The following is a 10,819-nucleotide window of genomic DNA, read 5'->3' as shown; positions in this document are numbered from 1 at the left end:
TCCAGCACCTGGGTATGTTTCACACAACTATGGAGAGTTATTGGGATATAAAATCAATTCAAACATAGACCATGCTCCTGGCAGGCTCTTTACTGTAGCAGATGTCTGTCAATAAACAGAAACTTAACTGTGCCTCGATGGCATTTCATTATCTGGAGCTGAAGAATACCACTAAATATTTCACATTTATATAGATTAATCTGCTCTCACTTACTGTCTAATATCCATCACAATCTAATCTATGTTGGCAAGATCTCTCCATTTCCCTGATGGGATGGGTGTGTACCATTAACATGAACAGGTTTTATCTGTATCACAGCACTGTGGCTACTCATAAAAACACTTCCAGTTTACCAAAATGCAAGATGATGATATTATTATTTAAGAAAAAGAAAAACACTGACCTGGAGTTAAACACAACAGCATCTCATTGTGGATAAAGGAGAAATGTTCTTTCCTTCCTATTTGCAAGGCACTTTAAAATAGTTCAGCATTCATGCTGAGTTTGGGGAAGGGAGGCCTAAAGTGAAGGGCCCTGCTCAGAGCACTTTAGAACAGTAGATATTCATTTGAACATAAATCTGATAGATGAAGTTCTGATTATGCATATGCTCAGTACTGCTTTTGTAGCTTTTACATTTGAAGGAACATTGTGTTAATTTAACCTGATCTCCTTAAATGTCCCCTCAAATTCAGCCACTGGTTACTACATTGACCAGTCACTTTTATTCTTGATTTAAGGGCTATAAACAACAGAAAATTTACCACATTCAGTGACTGTCTTCTTAAGTAGTTCAGTTTCCACACTGCCATGAATGACAGCTTATTTTTCATCCAACATGAAGGATATGAAGAAACCACAGGACATGACTGGGTTCCAAATCATGCTGTTTATGAGCTATGTGCAAACATACAAGCCCTGCTAGCTGAGTGTCTCTCTAAAGGCTTGTATCAGACCTCCAGAGCCCAGGAATTGTGCTGCTTATCCATGTGCACAAGAACTCCATATCCAGTATAGAATATGCTTTCAACAAATTCGTCCATAACACTTCTTACTCTTCAAAATTATTGACTGCAGATGTGCTTTTGAAAACATGATTCAGATTAGTTCAGTGATGGAAACTTTGTTTTACAATATTCACTAACGTAGGCTAGCCCTGGTACCCTAAGCTTAGCTGATCTTCCTAGAAACAAAGTATTTAAGAAGGTTAAATTCATATTTTCAGAAATTAAATTAGAATAAATAATATAGCACAACTATTTTTTAATATTACTGTGCCCATCTTTTCAGGACACGAATGTGGTCTGTTAAGTTCCCATAAGACTCAGAGCCCATGAATGATTCCTCATTAGAGGAAGAAGGAAAAAACTCTTGTTTTCATCAGCTTGCAGTGTTGCAGGTGATCAACAGATAGTAGAATGCAGAACTTTAAAACAGACAGACTATAAATTACTCCATAATAACACAGGTTCATTTCACCAGTTACATCATTTGCCCACAGCAAAAATTACATCTAAGCCATCCAAGGCTTCTGGCAGAAATCAACACAATGAATGAGAAATAATACATAGAAGTTCATTTGTACTTCTTTTTTCTTAGAATTATTTGTGAACACAGGAGAGTTTTCTTTCCAAATTTTTACACCACATTTACTCTAAAAAAACAACAAAAACCATTTTCATTAAGGGCATTATAGCCAAGCAAGAGAGACAGACAAGGAATTTCCTGAAGAGCTGAGCAAAAATAGAGATATAGCATATTGGCAAGGGTTTTCTCAGTCTAAATATTTTCAATCAAAGCCACACTGTACGCAATTAAAAATAACATCAGAATAAATCTAAATATTTTAATGTCAGGCAACTTCCGTTCTAAATTTTTAAAAAAACTATTTAAAAATTAAAAGTTCTTAAAATTCAACTGAATGGTAACAGGAAGCCATCAAGAAAAAGTCACTGTAATTCAGACAATGGGATTGTTATTCTCAGGATACACATTTTTTGTAATTAAAAGTCTTCTATCTCTTTACCAAATCAGTTGTCTAAGGCATTCTTACCCTATGTCTGCAACTGGCAATCCAACAAGCACAGAGAGAGGTTTCAGTGATTTTATTCCATGTCTGATGGCCTAAACTGTGTTTTAGCTTGCTTGGATTTGCAGTGGAATACAGTTTTTAAAGAAAAGGCAAACACTGCTATTTACATAGAAAACACATCTCTCTGCCTACTGAAGCACAAGCTCCTAAGAAAAGCATTTATTGAAATTTAAGTATAATAAAAGCAGTGGTTCAGTAGATTTCAGATATTCATGGCAGTTCATTTTCTTTCAGAGGTTCTTGGTTTTGCTTTATCATTTCTGACATTTCATATAGCATGTTATAAGCTTTTGCAGGGGAACAGCACTTTTACTAGAGCAGCAAATTGCACAGGTGGGAGAGGTTGATGCTAAACCTTATTAAAAGATCTTCCTTTCCAAAACAAGAAATGAATGCAAAAGCATAAAATCATCTGAGAGCACAAATTCTTTAGAAAAACATGAGAAATAGATAAGGGATGTTCTGTTTTTTAATAAGAAAGTCACCTGTGCATCTGTCTGTTAACTCTGCTTACTATACACGTCTTCAATGGTCAGATGAAACACTGCACTGTGATTTAACAAGACAGCACATGCAGTTTAGAAAACTTTCCAGATTTCTGTCATTTATATGTCAAAAGACTCCAGCTGACATGGCTACAGGACAATTTTCCAAGACCAGTTCCAAGAAGTTCTAAGGCCCCATAATAAAATCAAAATCAGATTTTATTTAAAATACAGACATTAATATTCACTTTTGTAACAACACTGAGATTACCACTAGTTCTAAATTCTGATAATGGCAGTTTCTGGAAATGATTTGTTGCTCTGCCTCTCCAGCCCATTTGGTGACTGCTTTGATATATAAATTGTTTGCAGATCTATACACTCTGAAATTCTTCAGAGAAATATCCATCTTTCTTGTTTAAGTTCACAACTGTCAGAGGCATCTCCCAAATATCAATACATTTTCAACTTGATTTACATTGGGGTAAATATCCATAAGGTTTTTGTAATTTTGTGGAGATTTTTCTGTTGGTTTCTCCCCATCTACTGTCACTTTTCAGTTTCCACTACAGTGGTGCACTGTGCTTATTTCTAAGTTCTTTCATGGATCGTGTGATCCATTTTAATGGGACACATCTTTTTGAATTACTGTCCTCTGTTCAGTTAACACATTTTGTGTTCACTTTCTGCCAAAATGCCTAGGGTATACGAACCTTCTTCACTCTGCATGTTTTGTTTCCAGACAGCAATGAAGTTTCCTTAAAATTTCAAATTAATAAATCCCTGAGTAATTGGTTGACATAAAGTGTCTACACTATAGCATTGGACTACCAACAAGGACTGGCATTGCTCAATTTAGCCTTCCAAAAGCCCCAGATCCTTAGTCTTTGAAAGTCCTGTGTTTACCTAAGGCCTCTTGATAAAGCAGCCTGATCCTCTTCCTGCTGAAATCAGCAATGGAATTGCCAGTGACCTCAATAAGAACAAGGTTCCAACACCACCATACCAAGGCTTTGTTATTGCAAATTGTCTGTACACATCACAGGCATTAAGAAATGTCTCCACCTCAAAAGTAAATCCTCTGGGTGTGCAGCAGTAGATAAAACCACTTTGCACTGAGATAGCACTTTCTGTTTCAATACATTTTACAACTGATTATGCCTTTCAATCCCTGCAGTAAGATAACCACTTCATGCTAAAGACTGGAAAACCAGCAGAGTTACTGTCATTTGCCCAGTGAAGCATGGGTGAAACTCCAACACCCAGCCCCTTTGGGTCCATGCCCCTCTGCTGCTGGGAAGGGAGCTCACAAGTCCCTGTAGCTAATCACCATTTCTCTCCATGAGAACTGAGCTACAGCTTCATAATCCTTTGTTAACATCCACATCTGTGATCTGATTCCACAAAAGAAAAAGAGGTTATTTTACTGTTCAAGGCCCAAGCTCAGTTTGTTGAACCTGCCTCACATATCAGTGTCCAAAAGCTTCTCCAAGCCAGCTGGGTAGAGCTTAGGCAGTGTTTCTAATCCCACAGCACATTTCCAGACTCAAACCTTCTTTGAAATGTAGAATGAAAAGCTTGGGCAAAGCACCTGTAATCAGCATCTGAAATGTCCCTGGTAAACACATACACTTTCTCAGAGCTTCCCCTGCTTTTTCACTGGCCACAGACTTTGGCTACAGTCAGCAGAAAAGCAGAATGTTTATGCTACAGGCACAACTAGCAGCACATCTCTGAAAACTGCCAAGTTATAGCAAGCCTGTTTCCTAGCACTCACTCCTTTTTTTTTTTTTTTTGCAAGACTCATTGTTTCCACCCTTCCTGCCCTTTTTCTCTAGAAAAATATTTCTTTTAACCTGTATTCCAAAGCTTATAAGAGATCTCTGCTTTGGGCTTCACAGCAAATTTCTAGTCTGGTCCCTGTGTCAGATCAACCTTATCTATGAGTACCTGTGCAGAAGAGACACTTCTGTGGTCTTCAAAGGTCCCTAAACAGCAACAATACTGGTCTTGCTTTAAATTACTCAGTATCCTCACCTTCAGTATTTAAAAATTCAGTGTGGCTCAGGGAAGATCATATTAGCATTAACTAAGCTCACACACCTGAATTTTGCTACTCTCCTTACAATCTTGCAGTTTCACCTGTCATATTTATAGCATTAGAATTGCTTCAGTGCTAGCACTTAAAAAAGCAAAAACTGGTTTGAGCAAAGCAGGTACCTTTTAACACTACAGAAGGAATAGGTAGGAGAAATCTTCCTCTAGTTGCTAAATAAAACAGAATTATTTCATGCCTTCCACTCGCCCCTTAATTCTAATTACCAAGTTTTTGCTCTCATCAGATACCTCAGCTGAGTCACAGTTAGTGGGTCAGTTGGAAAAGCCTCATTTACTCTTGCTTGTGCACTCTCAACTCCTCTTTATTTCTTGAAATTATATGAAAATAACTGACCCATCTGCATACTTACTCTCCTACGATGGTGGTGTACTTAAAACTCTAAATAATATGAGAAAAATATCACTTAAGTATCCTTCTGACATACAGTTCTGGAGGGTGCATTTTTGTGGTGTTTTCCTCAGCTGGAAATACACGAGTTGTACATTACTGTGAGGCAGATCATATTTACAATTGAATGTGCTATTAAGATTTTCATACCCCAGACACACAGCAGAGCAGGGGCTGCATCTGCCAAGGCAGTCAGGAGACACCAATGAAGCACACAGAGCTCTGCTGCTGTCCAGAGGAAAGCTGATAGTAAACCAACAGACACAGTCACATGGCTGTGTTATATAATTTTGGTCTTTATTGAAATAGCCAGAATGCCTGTCCCTACTGAGAGAATCTCAGTGAAGGAGCTTGTTTACAGTGGTGCTCCCAACCTGGGATCTACTGACTGCCAGACACCCATTAAAACACTCCAGTCTTGGAGTTGACAAACCCAGTGAAAGGCCATGGACCTCCTCTGGTGACTAGGGAAGGCATGGGGCAGACTCCAATTTCCCTTAAACAGGGTAAATTTTTCTCCCCAAAGCTGCAATCTGCACCTTTCCCCAGCTGTGCTTGCTGCCCAGCCCTGCTCCAGCAGGCACCACTGGAGGAGGGGTGGAGGTGAATTGAGAAGCTGTTAAAGGCAGGATAATCTCAAAATAAATAAACTATTAGTAGCCCTGATTTCTAACAGCTCCCTCCTACTGCAGGCCTGAGTTAATCAACAACTGGGCAAGGGCCAGGCAAGACTGAGTGTCTGCAGCAAAACATAGCTGAAGTTATTGAAAGATAAAATAAAGGTGTTTTTGTCTCAGCTGTCTGAGACAGTCCCAGAACCCCACAGAGACTGCAGAAGGAACCTCAAGAGTCACGGACTTGTCTTATTATTTAAGGAAGTCACATCAGCTGAGGCCCTTAAACTCAGTTGGACACTGTACTAACATATTGAGCAAATGCCCCAGAGCACTGCTAGAGACTTTCAGCATTTATTTATTTTTCATATTAAGATAGAAAGTGAAAACATTATTCAGAGGTCATACAACACCATAAATTATTAAGAATTTTGTTCTATACTGACAGCTTAAAATCTGCATGGGCTGGGTCATGGAGCCTTAGAGCTGGAAGAAATCCAGTTCCTTCAAACACAGGAGCTGGAATGAACTCAGATAACATCAACAGAGATATAAAATTTAGCACACTGAACCATTTGTTCTTTTAGTCTTTTCTTTATTCCATGTAAGACTCCTGAAATCATTCTTATTATATAATGTGAAACACACTATTGAAAAGACAGTGAATGTGAATAAATATAAATATTGGAAATATTATAGCATGCTAAAAAAATAACAAAAGTGTCAACAAAAATAGAGAAATCACAGTTCTTATGGCAGCTGCCCAAACTGATATTGTCACCACAAAAATACTTGTTTTCAGGTGCAATAACATTGTATTTAAAGGGAAGGTTAAAAAAAAAGATACTTTAATTCAAGAAAAAGATTAATGCTAAGAAACTGAAGGTTCTCATTAGCAAAGAAACGTTTACTATGAGAAAGAAATAAACATACTCAACAGTGTTTAGGCTAAGGAAAATTCTCCTGAATACTGTGCTCAAAATTGCTTTTTTACTATGTGCTTGACATTTGTCTGAATTTAATACCTGTATGTGTACCATGAAGAAAACATTTGCAGTATGAGGTGGGGGGATATTATAAACAACTTTTCCACATCTAGTTTCTACTCACAGTAGGATCTGCAGTGGGATGAAATAAACAGAGCATAGCTTAAACAACTCATAAACCAAAACAAAAGGCATCACAATATTTCATACAGATGATATACATATACATATACATATACATATACATATACATATACATATACATATACATATACATATACATATACATATACATATACATATACATATACATATACATATACATATACATATACATCAGTATTCTGACAGCAAGCTGGTCTTTAGGACATCTTGCAGTGAGGTACTGAACGCTTCCTAGAGGCTGCATAAAGATGACTGGGGATTTATCGCCCTCTTGTGAATATGGGGAAAGTTACAATCTGCCTGAAAGTGACCTTGCAGCTGTTGCTGCTAACAAAGAATCCTGCAGTAAAAACACATCTGTATAATTAATGAACAGAAATTCAGATTACTAAAAAGGTAGGTCTGCTGGTTACTGGAATAATCTATAATTATTTTATCACAAAATTAAAATTAAAAAATAATTCTAATTCAAATTATAACAAGTGGGAAGACAGTAATCTAAATTCCACAAAATCACTGTCTAAAGCACTGATGTCCAATGCCCAGACTAGCTCAAAGGTCTGTTAACCCTCCCTGGTTGCAGCCCCAAAACATCCTTCAATTCAAACAGAGCAGGATGATGAAAACACCTATTTTTGCCTTGCAGAAGACGTAAAGAACAACTGCAAATAATAATTGTGGGTGTAAATCCAAATTCGTTTGCAGATGCCAGTGATGTTTGCAGACAGGAGCAGGTGTGTCTTGGTCCAGCAGTCCCCAGCAGCTCCAAAGGAAACAGGCTAACCCAACACTGGGAAGCCACCACACTTCTCCTGAGTTACTCTTACAGAATTCCTCTTTGTGGTACTCCTTTCTTCCCTGCTGCTCTGCACCCCCTCGAGGTGCCACTGCTCCTTTCCTTCTCCATCTCTGTCTTCTGTCCCTCTCCTTTACCAAGAGACCACTGAAATCAAGGCAAAAGCCATAAAATGTTCAGGCAAAGTCACCACCCCTCATCTGACAAAACTCCCAGTCTGAGGAGCTGTTGGACCCCAGGATTTCCATTTCACACCTTGCCCCAAGGATGGGCAGCTCCATCCCCTCCTGCCACCCTTCCCTTCCTCAGGCACCCCTCACTAAACGCTCCAGAGGGAGCCCTTCCAAACTAAACAACTCCAGCACTGCTCACTCCCACTGTGAGCCCTTCCCTGTGCTCCTCCTCAGAGTGCCCACCATGCCTGCCCAGTTTCCTCAGGCTCAGCCTGGGATGTCAGCACATAACACAGGCTCTCCTGGGCAGGCATGGGCCCTCCTGCACAGCACACCAGTGAGTTATCACAAATTCCTTCTGGTCTTCTGGACCACACCTGGAACAAGGTGGCTCTGCACATCTGCAGCAAAGGAACCTTACCAAAACTCTCCTGAGATTATTATCATGGTATGATGTCAAGAAGCCAAGTGTCATTGGATCACAAGAGGACCCTCCTCCTGAGAAGCAATAACATTGCCTGAGAGGAATCTGAGAGCTTCTGTTTGTTTGTGCTGCCTTCCCTAATTTAAAATAAATCAAGCATAAATCCAATCCAAATGAAGACATCACCAAGCCCTACTAGCACAACGTAATAACCATTTCCCTGAAAAACTCTGTATTAATACCACTTAGCATAATAAATATTTAAAATGATACTGCAGTAAAGAATATAAATTCACCTATGTCTTCCCTCTTCTTATTAGTGACTTTTAATAAACAGCTTTATAGCTACTTTATAGTTCCATACATTTCCAGCTTAATAAGAAATAATACATATTCATTTCTGCTCATTAACAGTCAGTATATAACTCTTAGCTAATGAACATTCAATTATGTTCTCTGAATACATTGTGGGATAAATTCTCTTTTTGTTGCTCATATCAGTTCACTTCAATTCAGTTGTTGCTAATTAAAATTCTTTTTCCTTGTGTAGACAAACCTGGGTTTTTTGGAGTCTCTAGAGACTTTTTTAAGAGTTCTGTTTTATCTTTATGTACAGTCAGCTCCCTAATTAATGCTTTAAATAGGGTAAACTTTAGTGAGGCTCTTGGGTTCAGTTCAAAGGAAAAAAACCCCAACTGGTAATTTTATATCTCATTCTCACACAAATCACTGGAGTCTCTCTTTTTCTTGTAAATCTACTTTTTTCTTTTGTTTTCAAGTGAATTCAATAATCAGGGAAGGTGCCAGTTTGAGAGCACTGGGAGCTGGAGATGCCCCATCATTAGTCAAGATGTTTCCTTGCCCAGAGGAACAGAAGAGAAATTCTTGTCAAGTTGTCTAGTTCTGCAGCCAGCTCAGGTGAGGAAGGAGGAATCTCCAAGGGTACATACCCCATGGACTCCTGTGATAATACCACCTCTATTTTCACTCAGCATCAGCAAGAATCAATGCTATTTTTTCTTAAATTGTTATCAGAGCTGGCTCAGCAATATATCTTCTGTCTAGGATGAAAAATCCAACCAAGGCCTATCACTCCATTGAGACTAATACCACACAAGCCAAGCATTTACTGAAGCATTTACTGATAATTTTATATTACTCCCTTTGCAGAGGTCATTATCAGGTATGACTTGCTAAATTAAGTGATTAGGTTCTTGCCTCTGATTTATTTGCCTTATGTCCATTAAGAATTGCAAAGAGAAGGGAATTCAGCAGAAGAACCTTCAGGGAACTTTCATCATGAGGTTTTCCTCTTTGGTGCAGCACGTTAGGACTCTTACTTGCACTTATGGGCTGGCATGGATAACACACTGGGGACAGCAACTTCTCTCTAACATAAAAATCTAGGGAAAAACTCTCAAATTGAATGAAGCATTTGAAAACTTACCAAGAAAACACTGTGAACCTTATGTGTATCAACATAAGGAATATAACACAAACACAGGAAGTCTAATGTTTAGGGGAGAAGGGACTGAGGCAGATAAACAAATGTCTCTAAGAGAAAACATCTAGGAATACACATTTCTCACATGCAGTTCACATCTAGCACTACAGAAAGAAACCAGAAAATCAGAATGGCACTTTGCATGAAGAACTTTTTAGCTAGTCCTTGAGAGCAGCAAAAAGATGCTCCCCAACTGCTGTGTGCAGCAGTATTACACAGCTGGGCCAGGAGATGGCAGATTTTTGTCAGACAACAGCAGAGAGCAGGTCAAACACGAGGTTTTCAATTTCTGTATCAGAAAATGTCTTTGTACACATGTTTTTATAAAGGTAAAAGAACAGCCCCGATCATAAGAATTAAACAGATAAATGTTAAAAAGGGTACCTTCTTTTAGCCTCTGGTTCAGATTAGGAATTACTGACAGAAAAGTTTAAAAAAAAGTTTGCAAATATTTCATATTCTGCAGTATATGCTTTTGCCTACCACACATTTTATGATTAGAAGATAAGTTAGAGTATATTTTTTAAAAATATGAGGAAGAGTAAACTGTCCCAAAGGTAGCTGTGATAAGGCAGATATCTCAGTCCATTTTAGACTGTATATATACTATTTATATTAAACACTATAAAGCTGCATACACTTTAAAAAAAAAGTTATGTGCTTATGAGAGAGAAAAATTCCTGTCTCACACTAGGGAAATATGTAGTGGGTTTTCATGTGTCACTAATATGATTCATTTGGATTGTATACAGAAACTACACCTGCTCCAGAGCCACTTCTAGACTTTCTAGGCAGAATCTAGGGTAAGCTCCTCAGGAAAAACATACATTGTCCTAGTGATCTGCAGAACCAAAGTTGTAAAAGAAAAATAACGAGTAGCAAGCTAATGCTACTGATTCCCTTATTCCCTTATACTTATGTCCATCTTTAGTTTTTGTCCATATAAAGCTTTTGGTGAAAGATTCCAGATATCAGCTTTGCACAAGCTTGGTGGTGTTTTATGTTAGCAGTCCATTGAACAAGATTCAATTTACCATAGATTCATAGAAATTAAAGGAATTAATATTCAAAAG

Source organism: Oenanthe melanoleuca, chromosome 11 (genome assembly GCF_029582105.1).
Source record: "Oenanthe melanoleuca isolate GR-GAL-2019-014 chromosome 11, OMel1.0, whole genome shotgun sequence".
Taxonomy (NCBI): domain Eukaryota; kingdom Metazoa; phylum Chordata; class Aves; order Passeriformes; family Muscicapidae; genus Oenanthe; species Oenanthe melanoleuca.
This window is presented reverse-complemented; position numbering follows the sequence as displayed.